Source organism: Agelaius tricolor, unplaced genomic scaffold (assembly GCF_023055355.1).
Source record: "Agelaius tricolor isolate 1412-34295 unplaced genomic scaffold, bAgeTri1.0.p SCAF_8, whole genome shotgun sequence".
In the NCBI taxonomy this organism is placed as follows: domain Eukaryota; kingdom Metazoa; phylum Chordata; class Aves; order Passeriformes; family Icteridae; genus Agelaius; species Agelaius tricolor.
Window position 1 is genome coordinate 351,001 of NW_027269268.1, and position 25,841 is coordinate 376,841.

General features: G+C 46.0%; 1 long non-coding RNA gene across 1 annotated transcript in view; it reads right to left on the reverse strand.

Moving 5' to 3' along the window:
- LOC139592577 (uncharacterized) overlaps positions 1 to 25,841 on the reverse strand; it is a 62,325-nt gene that overhangs the window by 29,534 nt on the left and 6,950 nt on the right. The window contains exons 3-5 of the long non-coding RNA XR_011680043.1: positions 23,037 to 23,183; positions 22,459 to 22,551; positions 21,480 to 21,587 (exon numbers count right to left, since the gene is read on the reverse strand). This is a non-coding gene — a long non-coding RNA (uncharacterized lncRNA). The remainder of the gene's footprint in view (positions 1 to 21,479; positions 21,588 to 22,458; positions 22,552 to 23,036; positions 23,184 to 25,841) is intronic.

Below are 25,841 nucleotides of genomic sequence, written 5' to 3' on the forward strand. Positions count from 1 at the left end.
TATCTGGGTTTGTGCTGGCAGCCAAAGCCACTCCTGCTGCTTCACCAGGCCTTTCCCTCCTGCCCATGCTCTGAATCCCTGTGGGTTTGGCACCGAGCACTGACTGCTTCCCATCAAACATCTGCACAACCAGTTCCATCCTTGACATCACCCTGAGGTGCCTGTGTGTGTGCACTGGCCTGGCCTGCCTTGGCATGTGGCCAGTGGGACAGCAAAGGGACATTTGCCCCCTCATGACCCTGGGCAAGCAGAGTGTGCTCAGAGCACCTGGGCACAGCCTCCTGTGGGAAACCTTCTCCTGGCTGAAGACAGCTCCAAGGATCACTGCATAAACCTCTGCAGCTGCCCCACAAAGTGCAAACAGCCCCACAAACACACAGTGACAGTAATAGCTCCATCCAACCAGCCCCCACTGGCTCTCCTGGAGCAGCAGAGGACAGGAGAACAAAGCAGGTGACAAAGGCTGGGTCCTGCCCACCTTGAGCCCGAGTGACTCCAAAGTGCTGCTGCCAGACACGAGTCCTCTCCTCCCCCTGCCAGCTGACTCTGCAACCTCATCCCAGTTCATCTGGGAGCTGGGAGCTGCTGTGCTCATGAACTGGGGAGGGCTTCAACAATGAATCAAGTGGGAGATATTAAAGGCACTAGAGAGCAAACAAACAAACCCACAAAGAAAAGAAACAAACCTGAGTACCAATAGCAGTACCCAGTGCAGATTAAAAATACAAACAAACAAAATAACTTCATGTGGTTTAAATCCTAATCCTCAGGGAGCACCAAGTTGAGCACCAAGGTGCACAGGCCTTGTTTATTATCCTGTGAGCTGAGAACTGAAATAAAGTCTTACAGCAAATAATTAGGACAAGATGTAGTGATATGGAGTGTTCACTGCCAGCCTTTTAAATCCTGATCTACCTGCCCCTGTTGCTGAGGAGGTTTGTGCAATGCCCAGGTTCCACAACTCCTTCTTCAGCAGAGGAAGCCACTGCTGTTCCACTCCTGCTTTTTATGACACTCTTCCATTTCTTTAAGCAGCATCATATAAAGCCTATTTTCAAGAGTGAAATAAATAATGGGATTGAGATAAACTCTGTGCAAGGGGAGGTACTGGGCAGTGCTTCTGAGTGCCACAGTCTGGGAGAATCCATGGAGACATTTCCATTCACATACCAGAAAGCACAGAGGGCATCAGCAGTTGCTGTAATCCCCTCTCCCCCAATGACCATCACTGCTGTCCTCTGTGCTCTCCCCTGCTCACACTGCCTCCCTTCCCTTCCCTTCCCGGCTGGAAATGTTCCATCACACAGCTCCCTTAGGTGCACACCAAGCAGGGATGTTTTCCATTTTGTACTTTAGGAATTTCTGCAGGTTTAACGGTTTTTAAACAGGCATTAAGCTGCTCTTTGTGTTTTTTCTTCAGCTGTGAAAAGTCTTTAAATGCCCCAATGTGCACCATGTGACCCACTGAGCTCAGTCCTTTAGTGGCACAGGCCCTTAAATGTGAACTCAACAGATACTTTAGGTGAGGTGTCAGCAGTGCATAGGCAACAAGCTGACATAAATCCTGAGGAATTTAACTTATAAAAACCTTTAATTCCTTCTTTACTCCAGAAGGACGTCTTGAACCTTTGCACCAGCTTTACATGGCTCCTTAAGCTACATCAGCAGGATGTGCAGCAGCTTACAGCAATTAAGTCACAAGCATGTATGTAAAAACAGTGTAAGGACATTTAAAAAAACTGGGCTTTGCCATTTTTTTAAAAATCAGTCCATTTTCACTGGGGTGCATCACCCAGCATCACCATCAAATGTATTACACTAAACCAGATGTAGCAAAAGGAATCAAACCCAACCACCACCAGGGAAAGCAATTCTATTCATCATAAACCCACAGGGCCATTTCAAACAGCTTTTCCCAAACAGCTTCCACACTCCTTGGAGTCCCATTTGGATCTCAGCTCTTCACTCTGCACTTCCATCTCTGTATACTCAAAATAATAAGAAGAAAATTCTAATTCCTGGGGGGAAAAGGGGATTTTTGTTTCACCCAGCCTGTGAGTAGCATTATCCCAACCTGAGGTGAAAACGCCAATGAATCAACATTTCCTTAACTGACTTCATTGTAATCCTGGTACTCCACTGACCCCTGAGGAAGGGAACCTTTTTCACTGGCTTCAGCAGCAGCAGCACAGGAGCACCTCTTGTCATCTCTCATGAAGTGGAGAGAGACTTCCTCCAGGTTTTCAAGCACAGAGTTAAGGTCTGCCTTTAAGAGCAACAATTACAGATGGATGAGCATTTCTTCCTGAGGCACACAGCATTTTACAATGGAACTTAATGAAGTAGCTCCAAGGTATTTCCTGCAACATATTTCAATAAAAGAAAACATAAGCCACTAAAGTGTCTCATGTAAGCATTGAGGATTTAAGGAATTACTCAAACAATGAATGCATGAAGCTATTAACCATCCTGGAGAATTAAAATGTGCCCCTACGTGATGAACCAAAAGCAGCAAGTAATTTCAAGTCTGCAGGATTGATTTTATACATGTGACTGAAATATAATTACAGAAACATCAAACTGTGCTCTATCTAGAGAAACCTAGCCCAGACTTCTAGACCATGAGCACACCTCTGCAACAGCTTTTATTTGGTCCATTTGTTACCTCCTGGCAATGGTTCGAGCCAGGGAGGTTATAATGTGGTAGTTATCCCCAGGTAAAGGCACAGCATATTGAAATTAGCCATTTTTTAGTTTTATTTCATTGCAATATTCTGCTTTACTGGAAATTTTAGGAGGATCAGCATGACTAAATAAAATTTTGCTCAAGCACAGCTTACTGCATAAGAGCAGTAGCAAGCAAAGAGCCCTGATACCAGACTAAAGTGGGTGCAGGTTATCTCTGGGTGTCAGGTATTTAATGGGAAAAGTTATAGTAGGAAAGACTTAGAAAATTTAAAACACTTTCTCTCTGAAACGGGTCACTGGAATGTTCTCTGCTTAAAGCAGCTGCAACACTGATACTGTGAGATTAAATAAAACACAAAAGGGATAAAAGAATTACCATATATTTAAAGAACACACAAAAAACCCAAAGAACAGAAATGAGAACAAGGAGAGGCATTTTTTCCACTCACTGAAGTGTCCTACCACTTAAGAAAGCCCTTCCAGGTGTCCTTTTGCATGTCCCTGGCTTTGTGTGTCCCCATCACTTCATCTTCCATTGGCATCATCATTACCTTATTAGCACCAACATGTCGCTGTCAGTCAGCAACTGAGACCTTTGGGATCTCTGAAAGCTGTCACTTGGCCATCAGATAGTACCAAAACATCATTACCATAGTATTTACCAGTTTGAGTTTTGGTTGGGTTTTTGTTTAGTTTTTACCAATCTGTTCAGGTCCTGAGCCATGTTCATTTTACTGCTAATGGTATCACACAGTGCCTGTGCACTCCCTACACAATGAACACCATTTTGTGTCTGCATGGAGAGGCCCAAGAGCTGCTGCACACATGGTAATTAAACACCATGGTAAGGAGATGTGCAGCTGCTCAGGGCTGTATGCAAACCACAGCTCACTGGCAGCTTCTAGGAGATGAACCATAACAAGCTGAATTTTAAAGTAAACTGAGATGTATTTTTTCTCTTGATGGAAGATCTTTCTGAATGACCATTAAGCATTTTTCAACCCCTTCTACTGAATACAAGACAGATGTACCTGAACAGGTGAAAACCTGGGCAACCTCTGGAGTTTAATGAGCCCCTCTGTGTCCCCAGTGCCTGTGAAAGCTCAGTAGGGATGGAGACAAATTGTTATTTGGAATCAGCCCTGAGCTGTGTCATATCACTCAGAGCACTGACAGAAGCAGCTTTAGCCCAAATCCATAACTGAGCACACCAAAGCCACCTTGCTTGAGCAATGTGACACCAGCACAAATCAAGGCACTGCTGCACATCAGCACCCAGGGACACAGGACAGAGCTGAGACCTGGTGTGAGGCCTTGGAAACTTTCCCCTGGTGAAAGGAGTGAGGGGCTGGACCCTCAGTGTGACACAGACAGAGCTGGCTGTTAATTCCCTTACACCACCTGATTTCTCATGGATTTTACTGCCAAGTCTCACCAGCACAGGTTCCCAGAGATTGCACAGCTCACTACCAACTGCAGACTGCACCAGGAGATGATCAGGACTGGGACATCAGCATGTGGCTCAAAGTCCTCTGTTTCTGTCCAGAGAGTCCAAGCTTTAGGGCTGTGAACGTGCATCCAAGAAGCTCAACATGCAAAGTGAGGCAGCTGCTGTAGTAAAGGCTTCAAACATTTCCATCTGTGACAGCACAGCCTTATATCCAATTTTACTCATTCTGGTTTTAACAAATCTGCCTAGCTCAAGCTGAGACATTTTGAACTAAATCTACCTCGGAGTCCCTTCCTCTATCACACAGAAAGAGAACAATCACAATTACAAATACAAATTTGCAATAATATCAACACCAATCTGAGGGTGAGGTTTTAGTGTTGGCCTGTACATCAGGAGATGGGGTTTGACTGCAACAGCTCAGGGATGGCCATAGTGAACAGCAGAGTAAAAGGTGACTTACATTCTCTACTAACAATGTGTCTAACACCAGAGTGAACAAGGGCTGGTGAAACAAATACTTAACTCAGCACATGAGGAAAATCCATGTCCTGTAATGAACAGGACTGGGCTCTGCCTAGGAGTCAGCAAAGAATAAAAGCACCCCAGAATGGGAGCCAGGCATTCAGCCTGACGAGAGACGTTTTGCATGACAATGGAAAAATAAGGGAAAATAAGGATGGAAAGTAAGTACAGAAAGACAATATTTTCTTAGCATAGAACATTTCAGTATTAGTGCATATTTTATAAGCACACAGCAGCATTTCATTGTTACAGTTGTCCACCTATATACAAAACCTGTGAGGAGCAAACAGTGTAAGAAGACAGATAAATTAACGTTGGCCCCTGAAATCACACACCCTCAGCTGGAAGGGAAGATTTCAGCACACCCACGTGCTACTAACAGCAAACCCTTTTGCTGCCTGATAACACATCCCCAAAGCCGACCCCTCTGCCTTGGAGGGCAGGAATGGGAGCAGGAAGCTGCCTGCAAGTCCCAGGCTGTGATCACCTTGCCCACAGCAACTCTTTTCACACTCTAAAAACGAGGGCTCCTGCCTGTGTGGCACAAACCTTCCCCCAGCCCTCTCCTACACTGAGAGCTGAGTGCATTGTAATTCCAGTATTCCCATTCCCTGGGAACAGAATGTCACTGCTCATACATGTCAGGGATTTGGGCCAACACACACTTGAAGCTTTAGCCTGCAGAAACAGGTAATACACAAACCCAGCTCTTGGCCAAATCTTCCACACTGAGCCAATCTGACAGGGGAACCACTGGTGCAGAATGAATGCAAATCAGGGTGCCAGTTTATTTTCCAGTCACTTCTGCACATAACTAGAATCTAATCCAGTTATGGTAAACAGTGAAAATCTTCATGTAAGGGTAAAACATAGTAAATTGCCATTGTGATTTCTTAAACTAAACTTGGATCCAGCAAACGCATCTCGCTTCATTATTCTCTGCAGCAGAAAATTCAGTTGCCAAGAAAAAATTAAAAATAATAATACCAGGAACACACATTCCTCAAATGCGTTCTGCATCTTGAAAAATAAGGAATTTAAGAATTTACAATCGTCTCCAAGTTTGGACGGTTTTAAAATTTCACAGCACTTTAACAGCAACTCAGTGTTTTGTTAGAGAAAATGAGATGATGCCTAGAAATACAGAGGATTCCAAAAGCATAGCAAGGACAATACAGTGTAGCTCCTGAGCCTCTTCTTGCAGAACAGAGACTTGTTTTTCTATTGTAACCCTGTTACACAGAAAACAAAAACAGATTTGTGAAACCCTCGCTAATGTGTGTGCCTACTGAGCCACTGCCTTTGTCTGATGTATTTTTCTGTATTGCCCTCATTTCATACTTCCTCAGTTCTTTGCCCAAAACCTGCAGAAGCCAAACCACAGATTCTCAACAGTTCTACCTGTGCCCCTCAGGCTCCTCCTCCTGCCATCATGTGATTTAGGATCCTACACTGGATATTGTTACACAAAGCAAATTATGACCATTTAAGTTAAAACTCAAGAAACTGAGAAATGACTCTGACCATGACAATGCAGGATTATGCAGAACAAATGACAACACTCACCTTCTGTAGTTGTGGGTCCATCAGCAGCAGGACACACGTTCATGAGAAGCACAATATTTGTGACCATCACCTTGTGGACTGCAGGGATGGCTCCCTGTTTGTGTAGCAATCCTCACTGGCTTCCAAAAGCCACAAATTGAAAGGTTACAGGGCTTAAAGCATTTCCCAGTTATGATTTGTCTGTCAGGCAGCACCAGCTGGGCAATCACTTTTAGCCATAAATGCTCCTGAGAGCGGGAAGTTCACGGCCAAAGCCACAACCACGTGGCATCAATTGATGTCCAAATGCCATCTGGCAGGTCACTCTCTAACCCCAGCAGGACCTCACACTGCAAGGTGCTCACCAGCACCTCCAGGGTAAATAACACCTGCTGAGGGCAGCTGGGATGGCTCCCAAAGGCTCCCTCCAGTCAGCCAGAGATGTGTGGCCTCCTCTGAGCCTCCAGCACTCCCTGATTCCATCCCCGTTCCATGGAACACTCTCAATATCACTTTAGACTGGATGCTGACATCACTTAGCAGCAATAAAAAAGAAAAGTGCCCCAGAATTGAATCCCATTTTGCTCAGCACACATCTCTAAACTATTACCAGTGTGAAATGAAATCTAATGTCTCCCTTAGCAATCCCATCTTCTTTGTCCTTTTGTTCCTCTAGGATACACTAAATCCATTTGGACACACAGTAGCACACGGGTCACACCACACATTGCAAGAAGAGTTTTCCAAATGTACGTAGCCACTGCAGCAGCTGCTTTTCAGCCATCCCACTCTCACATAAAAATCCATTAATAAAAGCAGCAGAAGACAATGCAAACACCTCAGTGTGCTGCTTTGGGCTGGGGCAGCTCCCCTGTCTTCCCCAGCAGATGGTATGGGGCTGTGGTTTGGATTTGTGCTGGAAACAGCGCTGAAAATTTGGGATGTTTTCAGTGTTGCTGGGCAGTGCTCACACAGAGCCAGGGCCTTGTCTGCTCTCCTGTAACCCACCCCCTTCTCCTTAGGTTGATTCTCAAGCTGGTACAAAACAGAAAATGGGATTGGATCACTCAGTTCCATCTGATGTCATGTTCAGGGACAGGAACTCTGCAGTGGCACAAACACTGAATAGAAAATGGGACCTGCTGGGATCCAAATGCCTTGGCTTGCACGGGAAGAACAGGGCAGCTGCCGTGGGGCTGTGCTGTCAGAGGTGCATCCTCTAAGTCCTGCCAAATGCTCCCTGATACTCAGCCTTCCTTTCCCGCTGCTGGTGATGCCACCTCTTTCTCCCAAACCACATCTCCTCTTCCCCAGCCCTGGAAGTTTGCTGGAACAGTGCATACAAGGCAGGTGACTGCTGCGCAGAGCCTAGGAAGGGATGGATGTGCAGGGCAAGTGAGGATACAGTGTGCCCCAAGGAGGAGTTTGGGGGAGGATTTCTGCACTGTCAATTATTGAGAACAGATGTGGCTTACAGAGCTTGGGAGAAAAGCTCATCTGATTGCTCTTGGCCAAGTTTAGATGATGGCCAGTCAACAAAATGTGATGCCCAAGAGACTGTGAAACTAAACCCTCTGGAAACATGTCCAAAGAATAAAGCAAGTGTGAGGCAATGCTGCACTAATAAATCAATGGAGCCCTCAGCAGTAACAGAGTCCGATTTGCACATAACGAGGCTGTTTGGGCCTCTGAGTGCCTTGTCAGAGCTGTTCCACCACAACAATACACATAACTGCTGGCATTAAGCAAAGCACAGTCAGCTGCTAGTTTCTCTCAAGTTTGATAAAGGCTATTACTTCCTGCAGTCTCTCTAGGTAGCTGCCTGGTGCAATGTCTTGTTGGATTGCATTTTTAACTCCTCACTATTATTTCTGGAGTTCCAAAAATGTCACAAAGACAGGATCTGGCACAGGGAGCCTTTGACGCAGCTTATCAGAATTACAGACTGATGATTGCAAACTAAAAACTCCTCAACAAAAATAAAACACTGTTGGAAGGGAAACTTGCTAAATATCTGCACTGCTGATCTTGCTCAGTCAATAAGGATGGTGTATGAAACATAGAAGTATAAAAAATTAGCAAAATAAAAGCTAAAGGTGAATTCTACTTAAAATATATCTCTATTCTACAGACAGCAACAGGGAATAGATTATTGATTACAAGGCAGTTAACTATTTCATGGAAGGATATGTGCATAGGTTTTCTCCACCTGACTTTCAGACAGAGCATGTCAATCAGTGCTGGACCAGAACAGGAAGCGTTTGCTGGCATTAAACAGCATCTTATGGTGTGGAGCAAGTAACATTTGGCAAGAATAACATTATCACAATTTGTCCTCTCAGTCATGTTCAAAGTTCAGCAGAATCCTGCAGGAAATTGTACTTCCACCATTTTGTTTTCCACCTGTAACACAAAACTGCTGCTTGAATGAAAGCACTGAACCCTGCTGCCCAAAACCACTTTGGATGGGGAAATGGATAACTTCAAAACTTTGTACTGAGTTTCTCCCAGTTTTACAATAACTGTCAAAAGGCCTGATTCAAGCAAAGAGAATTCCCCCACCAGTGCAGGAAATGGAACAGACTGGCCCATCTGGCACTGAACACCAGAAGCAGGAACAGTCGGGGTGAAGCTCTGCCCACAAGGGGAGCTCCCAGCCCCAGAGCTGAGAAAGCAACAGCCCACACCCCACTCACACCCTGCAGAGGCTCCATCTCAGGCAGGGGAGCTCCCTCTGCCCATTTCTCACCCTGCACTTCACCTTTCATTCTCCATATCCCAGGTGACAAGAGACCTTTTCTCTTTCCCCAGATGGATTTCCTTTTCCCATTATTTTCTTTAAACAAACAACAACATCAAGAAAATGAAAGTCAGTACCAAAAAGAGAAAAAGAGTTCTTGTTTTCTAGCCCAAACACAAATTGGAGAATGCAAAGTAAATGTTTGTTCCTAATTTTCCCTGATTAGACTTGAGATACTGGTATTAATAACCGCTGCAACTTGCAGTTAGTTCCCTGGAAGGAAATTTCACATGGAAGTCATTACTCTTTCTTTAGTTTTTCTGTTTCCACAGGCACTGAAAGCAGCACAAAAAGGACTCCTTGGGTGAGGAACAGATGGGTGGAAGGACAGGTAGAAGGTGCCTTTCTTCAATGCAGGTGTGAGGTTCATTTGTGCACAGGTTCTCTCCCTTTCCTGGCCACATTTGCAGGAGACAGATGTTCCAGCTTCATGTATGGATTTCTGCACATGTATAATCTGGGTGAAAACCTCTTGTCACCATTTATGTATTAATAACATACTGCAAACAAAGGTGAAAAGCTCTTAGATGGAAAAATGTTGTTCCTCTGGGTACAAAAGTCAGCCCAGCACTAAAAGCCCTGGTTTTTGATGTTTCCTCCCAGTCAAGGCTGTGTTTGTTCTCTCAGTTGAGACATATGGCAAACAACCACTTCATGTCATCTACAGGCTGTGCATGTTATAACAGCATCCTAATGTCAAAATTAAATTTATTTTGTGAGACACTGCTTCTAAAGTGCCCTTTACACATAAATGTGAAGGGAGACTCTTAGCATGGCTTGTAGGCCATCATAAAGGATGTTCATGACTTGTCTCTCAATTATGCTTTTTCACTCTCATCCTGTGGCAGTACAATCCCCTTTTCAACCACAAACCATGCTCATGACATACATATAGTGCAGTAAAACTGATGCACATAAGAGGAATGGATCACATTAATCTGTGCAATTGAATCAGAAGACAATGCAACTGCAGAGAATTTGTAATTCAGGGAGCCTCAGAAGAGCGTCAGAAGAGTGTCAGGGAGCTGCTGCACATAACTCTGGCTGTTTGGTTTATAATTTACAGCAGATATGTTTTCTATAAACTTGCAAACATGAGTCAAAATGTAGTTGTTGGGCTCGATTTTTTTCCCTAAATATAAGTCCTTATATCCTTATCATTAGAAAGCCTGTGCTGTCACCTTTTTTTTACCACACCATATTGACATATAGCTGTTGAAATGGGAACAAAAATCCCATTGTGTCGGCTGTGATTTGTACTTCCATGACAAGCACTTGTCTGCTGAGGTAAGACAGAACTGGGGACTGAATTCAGTAACATTAATGATTTTTCTTACAGAAGAGATTACTCTTCTGGACCAGAGAATACTCTATTAAAGCTGGAAATGCTGGGGGAAAAATTAGAATGACAATGTACTCCATGCTGTTGGAATTTGCCTTGTCCCACACTTATAATTGCAATGCAGTGTTTTGGTCTGTACACAAATGTTGACAACTTTGTTTTTCTCTAATCTGAATAATTTCACATTGATCTGAAGCAGTAATATCCTCATGGGAATTGGCTTAAAGCAATGAAGGGAGCTTTTACCAAATGTTCTCCAAGAAAAGCTGATGTTTTGAGGATAACTGGGAGACAGGCACAGCACTGAACCAGATATTCCAGGTTCCACATGGTGCAGTCTACAGAGAAACAGCAGATGTTTAGAACTTCTGTTGATACCCTTGTGCCCATGGGGAATTTTACCATTTATTTGGAAAACAGTTTATTAAAAAAGTCAAAAACCCCAGCACATCAGCAGCATGTGGATGGTTACAGCAAATGTATGTTGTAGTGCGTTCTTATATTTTGTAATACCTTGAAGTAGTTGGTTTTGTATTCCCATGTTTTTCCCAAATGGTTTATCCCAGACTATACCCCCCCCCCCCTCCTTTTGTGTTATCCCTTTCCTGGGATAAGATCTCCAAAACCCCCACCCTGGCTCTCTGCCAGTCACCTCGACATCCCAGCCCCCTACCTAGAAGTTTCGGTCCAAGTTGTCGAGTGATTAGCCAGGGGCCAAGGGTCAACCCCCCAAGTCCTGCCCCATACGCTGTTTTGTATGTCTGTCCCCCCAGCACCCATCCCCCAGAGATACCTATTGGTCAGTAGGATTTTATCTATGTTAGTTTCCTCCCCCCTTTAAATGTAAGCTCCGAACGTCCCCCAGCGCTCTCGGCAGGAGGAACCCCCTGAGGTATAGGAGCTCGCTCGGGACTCCTTAATAAAACCTTGGAATACCCCCTGCTGGGAGTCGGCCCCTTTCCTCTTCCACCGACGTCTCGGTCGTCTCTGCTGCAACGAAGGCAACCAGCCTGAGTGCCCTCAGCACCCTCGGGGCACAGAGAGTGTCTCCCCGCAGTCGGCCGTGGTGGGGTCACCCCCCCCACTCTCTGCCGACCCGGGTAAGGCCCAGGGACTTGAGAGGCTTGCAGAGAGACTGGGACAGCTTGGCGCCCAGCCGTGGGGCTCTGGAACCATTCCAGGAGCCCACGGAAAGGGGCTCGGACATTCTTTCAGTCTGTTCGATAAGCCTTCGGCCGGCAAGCTACCTCAGGAAAGAAAAAACTCCGTTTTAGTGAGTTGCTCTCCTGTGGACGAAACTGGGAGCTTCGAAGCACCCCGAGAAGTCAGTTTCAGGTGGAAATCAACATCCCAGGCTTTTTCGTTCCCCTCTCCTGCAGTTGGATTGGTAAGTTTTACCCTTCTCTTGTTTTTCCCCTCTTTGGGAGGGGGTGTTTCCCTGCCCTTTGTTCTCAGCCCCGCCGCGGAGGGCTGAAGTTTTTTTTTCTCTCTATTGTGGGCAGACTGCCAGCTGTAGGCTTTTTTCTCCTCCCCCCCCCACCTGGGTTGCTGAAATTTGAGATACAAATTTAAAATCAGAGCCAAAATGGGTGCTAGGCTTTCTGTATCTCACAAGGGTGTCTATTACCATCTCTTAAACATTCTTAAGAGTGAAAAAATCCGATTTTCAAAAACAGATGTTAAACAGTTCGTCAGATGGCTTTTCCTTCACTTCCCTGACGTGTCCACTGAAAATCTCAGTGATTTGGCTTTTTGGGACAAAATTGGTAGTGAATTATTGAAGGCAGGGAAAGCAGGAGACATATCTCCGTCAAAATTTGCTTTTTTAGCCCTGCAGATAAGAAATGTTGTAAAATTTAATTTAAAGACGCAAGAACAGCCATCCGGCAACAGTTTCAATATCTCTGTTCCCCAGAAACCCGATCTACCCCCCTCCGAGTTCGGTTCTCTCTCCCCCACCCCCCTTTCCCCACTCCCAGCCCCTGCACAAACCCCTGCTCCCCCCCCGAGGCCCCCTGTCTCCAACCCGGACACTTCTGCCCTGAATTCCCGAAATCCCACCCTCCCCCCTGCTTCCACAAGTTATAATACCGTGTCTCACAACCTTTGTGCCCGCCTTGGTACCCCTGAGACGCGCCCGGTAACTTCCCCGGACCATAATGGCGGACACCACGTGGCAAGGGTGGTTTCCTCGCCTTCCCATAATCCCTTTCGCCCTCCCAACAACCCATTCTGCTCGGAGCACCCCGCCCCCGAATCCCGCCCTCCCGCCCTTCCCCCGTCTCCTCCCCCGGCCCCTCCTCCGGCTCCTCCTGCCCCGGCCCCGGCCGCCCCTCCCGCTCTGGCCCCGGCCGCCCCTCCCGCCCCGGCCCTGGCCGCCCCCGCCCCCTCAGAGCTCTGCCCGCCCGCCGCGGGCTCCCTCCGCCCCCCCCACGGCCCGCCCTCCGGCGCTCAGGACAGTGTGATAAGAGACGCTGTCGCTGGGAGTCAGAACCCGGAAACAGGACAGTCCTTTTCTGCTGCCCCTGTCTCATATATCCCTGATTTAAACGGGGCATTCCAGCCAAATTATAGCCCCCTTTCTGTTGATTCTGTTAAAGAACTAGCCAAAGCCCAAAAAGATTTTGGGAGATCAAGTGAATATTTTAGAGGGCTCCTTAAAGCTACATTATTTGCTCACATTTTAACCCCTGCTGATATAAAACACCTTTTTTCCTGCCTGTTATCCTCTTCTGAATATCTTTTGTGGGAAGTTGCATGGCAAAAAGGATTGAGAGCAATTTTACCAGCTCTGTGGGCTGATGAAGCTACTGCTCGTGATGTTTATGGTAATATGTTATCCCTCGATCATCTCTGTGGACAGGGAGGTTGGGAAGATAGCGTGATCCAGGCAGAAAGCATTCCCACAAGGGCTTTCAGAGAAGGTGCTAGAGCAGCTGAGAAAGCTTTCTTTGGGCTCCGTCCTAGTATTCCAATTGAAAATTATTTGAAAATAACACAATCTCCATTTGAGTCCTTTTTGAGTTTTGTGGAAAGGTTGAGAAAAGCTGTTGAATTGCAAGTTCAGAATGAAGGAGCCAGGATGGAAATCCTCACCGAGATCGCTAAAGAAAATGCCAATGAGAAGTGCAAAGCTGCTATCCTCAGCCTGCCTCTTGACCCAACGCCTACGCTGCAGGCCATGCTTGAAGTGTGTGAGAAGAAAGTTACCATCACCCTCGCTGACCACGACGAGAGACCAAAACCACAGAGAAGGATTGCTGCAGTGGAAACCCCTGAGCCACCATTTACCAGCCAGCTCCAGCATGTCACGATGCCACAAGAGAGAATCTCCAGCTCTAATAGACCTTGCCATCTTTGTGGGAAGTTGGGGCATTGGATGCCGGACTGCCCTCTGAAAAAGCAGTTTTTAGACTTTAAATACAATATGCTTAAGAACCAGAATTCCCCAAAGGACCACCTCTCAAAAAACTGAGTAAAGAGCGCTCCTTTCCCCAGCGCTATGACAAAAATAGGGTGGGCTCAATTCAAGTACAGGGGAGGGAAAAGAAATCTAGTGTAAAAGATGTATCGGTGCCAAGCGAGGCACTGGCTTTGAACAAAACAGAACATTCATTTCCTTGGAATAATCCCAGACCAATTTTAACCACTGACTCTTCCCATAATCCTTACAGGCTGGCGTTGACTGAACCTCTTCATCTCAGAGACACTAACTGGCATTTCATATCTGTTAACCCTGAACAACCAGGTACTTGGACACAGCTTTGCCAGAAACGTCACAGTAAGTATGTCGTCCTTGGGGACACAAAACACACACCCCAAGAAATTATTATTCCTCCGGGTCTCATATCATCAGACCCGAAACAATTTGTCATATGGCTTCACTGTACTCATCCACCTGTGTACTTGCCCAAAGGCCAAATCATAGCCCAAGCCATCCCAGTACCTGAGCCTCCATGGGACCAGGAGCAAGCAGACACCCTCAGAGGTAAATTCCTTCCCAATGTCTGCTGGACTCAGGTATTGGGAAAAGAAAAACCCAAGCTATCATGTGGGTTGCACCGTGGTGGCGAGTACAAGTCCATACAAGGACTTTTAGATACTGGAGCAGATGTCACGATTATTCCATCTAAAGAGTGGCCATCACACTGGGAATTGCAAAACGTAGCAGGACACGTGCAAGGTGTAGGGGGAATTCAATTGGCAAGACAGTCAAAAAACGTTGTTCAAATTGAGGGACCCAATGGCAAAATAGCTTCTATTCGCCCGTTTGTTTTAGACTACACAGAGCCCCTCTGGGGCAGAGATTTAATGGTTCAATGGGGAACCACAATTGACATCCCAGAAAACCCGCAGGTTTTTCGGGGAGCGGTCGCTGAGGTGCGCCATGCCCAAAAATTGATTTGGAAAACTGATACTCCAATAAGGGTAGTTCAGTGGCCGCTCAATAAAACCAAATTAAAGGCGCTTGAAGAACTTGTACAAGAGCAGTTAGAAAAAGGTCACATTGTGGAGACCACGTCGCCGTGGAATTCGCCTGTCTTTGTCATTAAAAAACCAAACAAAGACAAGTGGAGACTACTCCATGACCTCCGTCAAATCAACAACGTTATTGAGGACATGGGGTCCCTACAACCAGGGATGCCCTCACCAAGCATGCTTCCACAAAATTGGTCTTTAGCTGTAATTGACATCAAAGATTGTTTTTTTCACATTCCCCTACATCCTGACGATGCTCCGCGTTTTGCCTTCTCGGTTCCCACCATTAACCTGGAGGCCCCAATGAAGAGATACCATTGGACCGTCCTCCCTCAGGGACTGAAAGTGAGCCCTGTGATTTGCCAGAGGTATGTCTCTTCCTTGTTGTCTCCAGTCCGTGAAGCTGCAAGAGATTCCATCATCCTGCACTACATGGATGACATCCTGGTGTGTGCCCCAAGTGATGACATGCTTACTCACACACTTGACCTGACAATCAATGCATTGGTTGCTGCAGGGTTCGAGCTCCAAGAAGAAAAGATTCAAAAGATGCCACCTTGGAAGTACCTGGGCCTTGAAATTGGAAAGCGGACCATTGTGCCGCAAAAATTGACTATCAAACATGATATCAAAACCTTAGCGGATCTCCATCAACTTTGTGGATCCTTAAATTGGGTGAGACCTTGGCTAGGCATTTCCACCGAAGACCTAGCCCCCCTTTTCAATTTGTTAAAAGGGGGAGATGACCTTAGTGCTCCTAGGACCCTCACCCAGGAAGCGAAAACCGCACTGGAGAAAGTTCAGGAAATCATGTCTACTAGGCAGGCCCACAGGTGCCAGCAGGGTCTCCCCTTCAAATTTATCATCTTAGGCAAACTGCCACATCTCCATGGTATGATTTTTCAGTGGGAAACTGTCCAGGCAAAGAAAAAGGACCAGGTCAAGAAAGATCCCCTCTTAATTATAGAGTGGGTTTTTCTCAGTCACAACAGGTCAAAAAGGATGACAATGCCACAAGAGCTGATGGCAGAATTGATCCGGAAAGCAAGGATACGGATCAGAGAATTGGCAGGGTGTGACTTTGACTGCATTTACATTTCCTTAAACCTGAAATCAGGCCATTTGTCTCAAGCAATGCTAGAGCAATTTTATCAAGAGAATGAAGCCTTGCAATTAGCCCTAGATAGCTACACAGGCCAAATTTCAATTCACAGACCGGCCCACAAAATTTTCAATTCAGATGTTCAGTTTTCATTATCACTGACAAGTATTCAGAGCAGGACACCTCTAAAAGCACTGACAGTTTTTACTGATGCGTCTGGTGCGTCTCACAAGTCAGTGGTAACTTGGAAAGATCCCCAAACTCAACAGTGGGAAGCAGATATTGCCAAGGTGGAAGGATCACCCCAAATTGCTGAGTTGGCCGCTGTAGTCAGAGCTTTTGAGAAGTTTCCTGAGCCTTTAAATGTGGTTACTGATTCAGCTTATGTTGCAGGTGTAGTGTCTAGGGCAGAGAATGCTGTGTTGCAAGAAGTTTCCAACATTCCTTTATATGAATTACTTTCTAAGTTAGTAAGAATTATTTCTGGCCGAGAACACCCATTTTATGTGATGCATGTTAGGTCACACACAGACCTGCCGGGGTTCATTGCAGAAGGTAACCGGAAAGCTGATGCCCTTGCGGCTACAGCCAAGATGGCCCCGCTCCCAGAGGTATTCCAACAAGCAAAGATCAGTCATCAATTTTTTCATCAGAATGCACCTGCCTTGGTCCGACAATTCCATCTGAAGCACAAACAAGCCCAGGCCATCGTAGCCACCTGCCCTTCTTGTCAAAATCAGTCACTACCTACCTTAAGTGCAGGTGCAAACCCTAGGGGCTTGCAGAGCTGCGAAGTGTGGCAGACAGATGTAACCCACATCCCATCATTTGGCAGATTTAAATATGTCCACGTCTCCGTGGATACCTTTTCTGGTGCCATCTATGCTTCTGCCCACACAGGGGAGAAGGCCAGTGAGGTAAAGAAGCATTTCATGCAAGCCTTTTCCACATTAGGAATCCCTAAGGTCATCAAAACAGACAATGGCCCAGCGTACAAGTCCAAAGACCTTCAGAGCTTCCTGCAGCAATGGGGAATAGAACACAAAACAGGCATCCCCTATTCCCCGACAGGCCAAGCTGTGGTGGAGAGAGCCCATCAGAACCTAAAAAAGGTTCTTCACCGACAACGTGAAGTGATGAAAACAGAGACCCCTCAAATCCAGCTGTCCAAAGCGCTGTTCACACTGAACTTTTTGAACTGTACCTTTGAAAACCTTAACCCACCTATTGTAAGACATTTTAACGAGAACAGTCAGCACAAATTAAAAGTCCGTCCGCCAGTCCTCATAAAGGACCCTGAAACTTGGAAAATAGAGGGGCCCCATGAGCTCGTAGTCTGGGGTAGGGGATATGCGTGCGTATCCACTCCCTCAGGCTTGAGATGGATCCCCTCCAGGTGGGTGAGACCGTACATTCCTAAGGTGTCAAAGGACAAAGCTGCAACACAGGTAGCCAGTGCCTGCTGGAGGAGGAAGCGCCGTCAGACTCTTTAAAGTTAAATTGTTGTTACCTGGACCTCATCCCTAACACTTTTTATTTTCAGTTTTAGTGTTTTCCTTTGATCTGAACTCAGCCCTGGTGTCATCAGAATGAGCCCCATCCTTCCGTTGCTTCTGTTGACAGCCGTCCATCCAGGTCAGATGTGGATCGTTCCACAACCCCAAGCAAATGTGTGGACCACCCTCGCCAGAGTCCTCAACCAAGACCACATTTGCCTGTCAGCCTCTTCTGTGTCTGACCCGATGTCCACTTGCCTTGTGGGGATCCCATCCAAATATGATGAATTTCCGCCAACATTAGCTGCTCCCCTTCCCCCAGTATATAATCCGTTATCCCCTTGGTCAAAATTAATTGATAGACAAGCAGTAGCAGAAAAAGAACCCCAAGAATTTGAACTCCTTGGTTCTGCCAAGGCATTCTATTGTGTTCAGTTTACGTTTACACCAAAAGATCAAGTAGATTTGTACCATGAAGTCAAACAGTTTAAAGTGAATTATACAGCAAAAATTTGGTGTAGGAAAATTTCCCAAGTAGGAATACCTTCTACCCCTGATAATAAGCCCCGTGCCCTTCCTAAGGGGTTTTTCCTCATTTGCGGGGACAGGGCATGGGCAGGCATCCCCTCTCGTCTAATCGGAGGTCCATGCACCATTGGAAAGCTGAGCCTGTTTACACCCAACAAAACCCAAATCATGGATTGGCGAACCAAAACCAACACCCGCAATTCGGCCCGCAAAAAGAGAGATTTAAGGAATCTGGACCCAAATTGCGATTCTGAAATTGTACATTGGTCCAAACCAAAAGGAGTTGCGATCACCGTGTTTTTGCCATGGGTGTCTGCAGCTAAAGCTCTAGGCGAATTATCACATCTAGAGTGTTGGGTTGCTAAACAGGCCAATATTACATCAGCTGCACTTTCAGACCTCCTGGCAGACGATGAAACAACAAGGCAAGCCACCCTACAAAATCGGGCTGCAATTGATTTTCTCCTCTTGCTACATAATCATCGTTGTGAGGAGTTTGAAGGTCTCTGTTGCCTGAATCTGTCATCCAAAGCTGAAAATGTCCACAAAATCATCGGGAAGATGCAACAAATGGTCCAAGACATCAAGCAAGAAACAGCGGACTGGATGGATGGACTCTTTCAGGGATGGGGACTCTCGGGCTGGGTCAAATCCATTTTGAAATCTGTATTTTTAGTTTTGCTTGTTCTTCTTGTTATTTTGATCAGTTTTGGGATCATCAAGAGCATCGTGACCAAACTGATCTCGAAAGCTATTTCCCCTTTAGAGGTCAATCAGGTGACTGTTCCCACCTCTTCTGAGGAAGGGACAGAAACCTCTGCAGAATTTACAAAACAGCCTTGGTTTGCTGATGATTGATAGCACTCCGAGCTGAAATTTAATGTTTAGGTGCCTCTTCCTTTTTTATTTAAACGAAAAGAGGGAGATGTTGTAGTGCGTTCTTATATTTTGTAATACCTTGAAGTAGTTGGTTTTGTATTCCCATGTTTTTCCCAAATGGTTTATCCCAGACTATACCCCCCCCCCCTCCTTTTGTGTTATCCCTTTCCTGGGATAAGATCTCCAAAACCCCCACCCTGGCTCTCTGCCAGTCACCTCGACATCCCAGCCCCCTACCTAGAAGTTTCGGTCCAAGTTGTCGAGTGATTAGCCAGGGGCCAAGGGTCAACCCCCCAAGTCCTGCCCCATACGCTGTTTTGTATGTCTGTCCCCCCAGCACCCATCCCCCAGAGATACCTATTGGTCAGTAGGATTTTATCTATGTTAGTTTCCTCCCCCCTTTAAATGTAAGCTCCGAACGTCCCCCAGCGCTCTCGGCAGGAGGAACCCCCTGAGGTATAGGAGCTCGCTCGGGACTCCTTAATAAAACCTTGGAATACCCCCTGCTGGGAGTCGGCCCCTTTCCTCTTCCACCGACGTCTCGGTCGTCTCTGCTGCAACGAAGGCAACCAGCCTGAGTGCCCTCAGCACCCTCGGGGCACAGAGAGTGTCTCCCCGCAGTCGGCCGTGGTGGGGTCACCCCCCCCACTCTCTGCCGACCCGGGTAAGGCCCAGGGACTCGAGAGGCTTGCAGAGAGACTGGGACAAATGTACAACCTGAAGTGTTGGAGAATATCAGATTTCTCATTTAAAAAGAAGAGCTTAAAAAGCATTCAAACAGTTCAGCTTTAAAAAGCACAGTCTTTGTTATCTAAAATAGATTGGGTTGCTGCAGCCCAACTATTTCTGAATAAAAGCAGGTCATTATTAAAAAGAGGAGATTTTTAACAGCAGCCACATTACAAAAGAGACTGTCAGATACAAGCATCCATAGGAATTATGCGTGGGGTCTTGCATGATCAAGAATAACTCCCACAGGACAAGATGAGGAATATGCGGTTGGCCTTTTTAAGCTCTTATGCTTTTTGTTCTCTGTGGAGATATTAACTCTGAATTTTGAAAGTATGAAGTTATTTTCAGCAGGCTAAAGATACCTACAGTTTTTAAAAGTCACTGGAATTGGGTGTTCTTGAGTCTTCAGGCATCTTTTAAACAGACCAAAGCAAATGACTGGCACTGCAAATGGGTCTCCAGTGCCACCAGAACACAAAGATAGCAGCAGTGGCTCTGGCACTGGCAGCCACCAGGCAGCAGTGACCCTGGTTCCAGTGCCAGCAGCCAGAGCCATGTTCTGTACACACCTCCCACTGTAGTAAACCCCATATATTTAGGAAAAGCACCATGGAGAATATGAACAATAGGAATGCTGAAGCAGCAAAAGAAAATTCCTGTTTCCCTGTCCTCCGCCCTTAACCTATCTCTGTAACCCTATAAGGCAATGTCATGTTAACCCCTTACCATTAGTCAAGCTTGGATCCTTTCCAACCCTATAAAAGAAGCATACTGTACCCCATTAGTTGAGAAAGAAGAAGAGCAGAGACCCTTCACGGACCTCCCCAAATAAAGCCATCTCCGTGGAACAGCCTGCACCTTCTCCTTCTCCTCTCTCTCCGTCTGCTGCAGCCTCAAGCCCGGGGCACCACTGCCTAGCAAGCAAAGCTGAAATCCTAAGAGCTTGCTAATCACTATAGAGCTGATAATCACCATGCTTGCTAGATGGTAGCCCCGCGGCATTGGCGTGAGCGAGCTAGCCTCGGGCACCCGGTCCCTACTCAGGGACTGAGCTCCTGAGCCCTACTGCTCTGCTTTATAATAACGCCAATGAGAGGTTATTATCCCACCTGCTGCCTTTCTCCCTGGTCTGGAAGCTCACTGCTGTTTGCTATGATTCCTTAGCCCAGCCCAGCTCCATGGAACACCAGGCTGGGAGGGAAGTTCAGAGAATCACCCCTGGTGAAGAGAGGAGGAGCAAGGACCCTGCTGCTGTTCATTGTTGCGCTGTTCTGAGTACAAACTCACCTGCCCTGGTACCTGTGGTGCCTCTCAGCCCCTGACACCCTTAAAAGCCCTGGGTGCTGTGGCTGGCACACATCTCTGCATGGGCTGGACACCACTGCACTGCTTTAACCATGATATGCTGGGAACTGGAGCAGGGATCTCCAGTGGCCTTTAGCTGTTAACCCCTCAGGAAGCAGCTTTAAAAATATTATTATTATTGTAGTTGGTAACAGTTTCCAAAAGGATGACTCCCAGGGTTGCAAGAGCTCATTGACTTCACACATGCACATCCTTCTCTGAGGTTAAATGGGAATGATTTGTGAGCACACAGTTGAGAGCAGAATTACCTAATGAAGTACACTTGCCTGAGCACAGCCATCTCACACAGAGCTTTCTCGCAAACACAAAAAGGTGCTTTTAACGTGAAAACCTGCTTTTGTTCCCGGCTTGGGAATGTTGATGGGAAATTGTGCTTCTAGGCTCTGGGACATGTATATGAATAAATGCACAGAGCTCTGTTAGCATTTGCATCATTGTGGTCTCAAGAGGGAAAAGGTCTGGAAAACAAACCTGTTTTTACACAAGGACAGAAATGAAATTATCCAAGTTTGGGCACATTAATAACAGTGACAGCCAAACAGACTTACCCAGTTAAACCCACTCTACTGAGAGGCTCCCCATGGAACAAGGCACAAAAGCCAAAAGAAGGCATCTCCAAGGCAATACTGCAGAGCTGGGCACTGAATCTCTCCACCCTGGTGATGAGAAAAGAGGGCATTAGGCTACAGCATGGCAGGGGGGAGCTGCAGAGAAAAGGGGAGGATGAAGCCATGGGCAGTGTAAAATCTGGGGTAGCTAATGTGATGATAAATCCATTTATTCTCACACCATCATTCCACATCATATGAAGACATTTAATAAGAATTCCTCTGAAAATCTCAACTGAAATTCCAGGTGTGACTCTTTTGACTTAGCCAGTAATTTTTCAAACCACCTCTAAAAGCAAGGCAGACAGTATTTTTATGCTTTCATTAGATCTATGGAGTATCTTTCTGTGTACAGTGCAAGCTCCCTTTACTCTCTTCCTTTCTCTTCTGCTCATAGGTGGTACTTCACTGGAATATCCATCATGGATAGAAGTTAATCCCCTTCCTAAGAACCTCTGTGAGCTCAATGTGCTCACCTCTTACACAAAAGAGCTCCCAAGTGTACAGAAGAGAAAACTGAAGAGAGACGACCACAGCTGCCCTGGAGAATAAGATTCATGGTCTGCAACAGATCTTTCACATGATGCTCAATTGCACATTATGAGAAGGAAAAATAAAAAAAGAAAAATATTTGTGTGCTTCTCATCTTCTGGGAGCCTGACTGACTGACAGTTCCCCAAAAATGCATCTCAAGAGCTTAGTGAACCCCTAAGACCTGCTCTCCTGCCTTCCTGCACAACATGAGCCATGGAATTTCACCCAGGCATCGCTGTCTCCACACAGAACATGGTCTCACTAACAAAATCCAACATTTCTGGCTGGATAAGTGCCAGCCCCCACCTTGAAAGTGCAATCAGATTGGATTGCCTACCAACACCCAGAATATTAGCTAGGAAAGATCCTGCTAAGCAATGCTTACCATTTTAGATTTGTATTTCTGGAGTTTTTCCATCTCTTATTGAGCTCTTGAGAACATGTAAGACACCAGCATTATCTTCTGCATCTTTTCCCACTATGCAACAAGAAAAAAATTGTATTAGCAACACTGTAATGAACTGGTACAAACCAGAAGATTCCTACATGATTGCCTATGCTCAAAACATGAGGCAGTGAAATACAAAGACATAAGAGACATCAAGTCAGTATTATTACTGGATTTAAAAAAAAGCAAGCAAGCCCCTCCAACCTGTTTGTTAAGCAATGCTGTTTGGGAATACTCTCCTTGCTATTCTAATTGCTTCCCCGTTGGGAGGAAGGTAGAATGCATGTGTTGATGAGACCAAAATTTCCTTCTAGAAGGGCTGTTTGACTTCTAAGTAACACTGAAACACAAATAACCTCGCTTGATTTACATACAAACTACTCTGATGAGCCACACACCTTCCCCTGGCAATAGCTGAAGCAACACAGGCTGTGACTGAAGCTCCTCAGCTGTCCCGCTCCTTCCCCTGCTCAGGCACTTCACATCCTGCAGGCAATGTGGGAATTGTTACTCACCATCAAGTTGGGCAGAAAATTCAGTAACTTTCAAGTCTTTAAATGTCCAGTCCCAGCTTCTTAACATTTTGCTTCAGCCAAGTACTTCAGTGTTGATGACAGTGAGGGGAGCTGGTGGTGTTTGTTCTCTGTCCTCTTTCAGTTATTCTGTGAAGTTAAAAAAGGAAAAAATGTTTATTGGTGCACAGTCACTTTCCATCTAAATCTGATTGCATTTTGGTTTCACTTGGGATAGATCTCTGACAGAAAGTGCATCTTTGTTTTTAATTAATCCCAGGGACCCTAACTCAGCGCAGAAGCTCATGCTTTTTATGTAATTACTTCTAAAGGCCTTTTTCAGCACAGCATGGCTGTCTCTTCAGATTACTCATTATGTTTCTTTTCCTTTCTTAGTCTTTGTTGGTGGAATGTCGGCTATAAGTGGTGAATTCTGTAGGCAAGGCTGCCTGTTCCTGGGAACCCCCTCTGCAGAGGGAACTCAACAGCTTCCCTCTCTCCTCAGAGAGGATCTGTCCAAGCCAGACAGGGTTCCCCGCTCAGTGCACAGGCACAGAGCCTCTCCATCCTTCCTCCTGCTGCTGAGAGCTCTGTGTTTGCAGGCACGAGAGGCAAAGCTGTGCCAAGAGCATTCCCTCAGCACCACAAGCGTAAAAAGAACCAGCACAAGTCTCTGGTGCATCAGCTCTGACACTCACTCAGGAACCCCTCTGTTCAATATTTAATCCTAGGGCTCCTTTAGCAGCTGGTTCAATTATGGGAAGAAAACAGGAAAGAAAGAAAGAAAGAAAGAAAAGAAAGAAAGAAAAGGAAAGAAAGAAAGAAAGAAAAGGAAAGAAAGAAAGAAAGAAAGAAAGAAAGAAAGAAAGAAAGAAAGAAAGAAAGAAAGAAAGAAAGAAAGAAAGAAAGAAAAGAAAGAAAGAAAAGGAAAGAAAGAAAGAAAGAAAGAAAGAAAGATACAATTAGCTAGAGTCATCACCACCACCATTCATCACCAGCCTTGAGAAATCAAAGCTCTTTATTCTCTCCCACTCATTCCACTCATGTTTAGTACTTCTATGTCAAACACAGCAGCTTCCAAAGGAGTGACTGAGAAATACTTTTCCTTGAGTAGCCCAACAATTCGAGTGCTGCTGTGAATGGAAGGAGCTCTCTTTGCCTGAGCTAAGCTACACACAAGCACTAAAACAATACACTCAGCAAGGCAGGGAAAAGCCTCCCTCATTCTCTGCAGATTACGACACAAAAGGTACAAGGAAAGGGCTCAGCTCCACACTCCAGGAAAGGCTGTTGATCCCACGAAGGCAGGAGGGGACACCTTTGTGCTGCTCTCAGGGAGACTGGAGTCTGCAGGGGGCAGCTGCTGATCCCAGGTTGCTCCTGGTGGATCAGGACTGCAATGTGCTTCCCAGCTGGTGCTTTCACTTCTGCTGTCACAGAGCTCTGCTGCTCTCCCTCGTTCCTTCACCAATCCCCACTGCTGGCTACATCACCATCTTAGCCCAATGCTCTCTTCCAGCTTTTGCAATACTTAAAAAAAAAGCTTTTCCAGAGAGCACTCCAATGTTACAAAAACAGGCCTGTAACAATATTTACAGATTTACAGAGTTAAATGGCTGTTGTGCCACTGGGTTAAAATCCAGGGGAGCACTTACTGTTTGGGCTCCTGCATTCCCACTGACCCATCCAAACCCTGCCGGCAGGGATAGAAGGAAGCAGCCCAGGGTGGGTAAAAGCTCACTGGAGTGGATGAAGTGGGCAGCTGCCAGGCACACCAAGTGCCATCCCCTCCCACCACCATCCTGCCCCAGCCCACAGCAGGAGCACTCCCATTTATTTAATTTCCAGGCATCAGGCTTGCAGTTGTTAACCACTGTCACTGCCTGATTGGACACTGAGCAGTTCCAAAAATACCAGTCTGGGGGTGACAATTTTCTGTCAGTGTGACATCTAACATCTTAGGGAATAAATGGTGCCTGGACACATGCCTAAGACTTTTAGATATTAGCACCAACAATTATTTCTGCTTCACTTCTTACACTTTTTGCGAGTTTTAAATATTTAGAGTTCAGCTTGTTCAAAGCTTTATTTTATTTGATTTTTGATATTCGCTTTTTAACTGTCACACCTCCTTTGTCACTGCTTTCAACACTCTGAGAACTCACATTTGTAACTTACTGAGAATGTATCAAGGGGTTTGGTGCTGGTTCTGACACACAGATTCACTCACATCACAGTAATTTTCTCACCTTCAAATGCCATTGAGATGCCCTGGTTACTGTGCTCTCCTCCACAATCGCTCAGGTTGCATGACTCTGTTTTTCTAGAATAAAACCCCCAAACAAACCAAACCAAACTAATCCTAAAAGCTAATTATTTTGGCCACTCTTTTTCACACCAAAGGGACTTTGGGTGTGCAGAATTGGTGACATGTGGGTCCTGAGCTCCCTTTCCATTTTAGGCATGCTGCATTTCTGCTTATTTCACAGAAAACCGTGCACTAGTAGCTGATTTCCTGGCAGTAACCCACCAATTGCACTGATCTGTGGTACACTGCAGTCTGACAGAAGGTCAGCATTCCAGCCTCACCCCCCTCACACCCTCCTGGATACTGAAATGTGGAGGGGTGAGGCTCTGGCGTTGAAGGCTGGCCTGCTCTCCCTGCAGTGCATAAATCAGCCCCAGGCCTGAGGCTCTGTGCCAGCAGGACCCTGTTATTTATGGGCTGCAGACATGTCCCAGGTGCAGGGCGAGGCTGAGAGCAGATGAAGCTGTCCCCACAGACACAGCAATTCTGCAGAGTGAGGC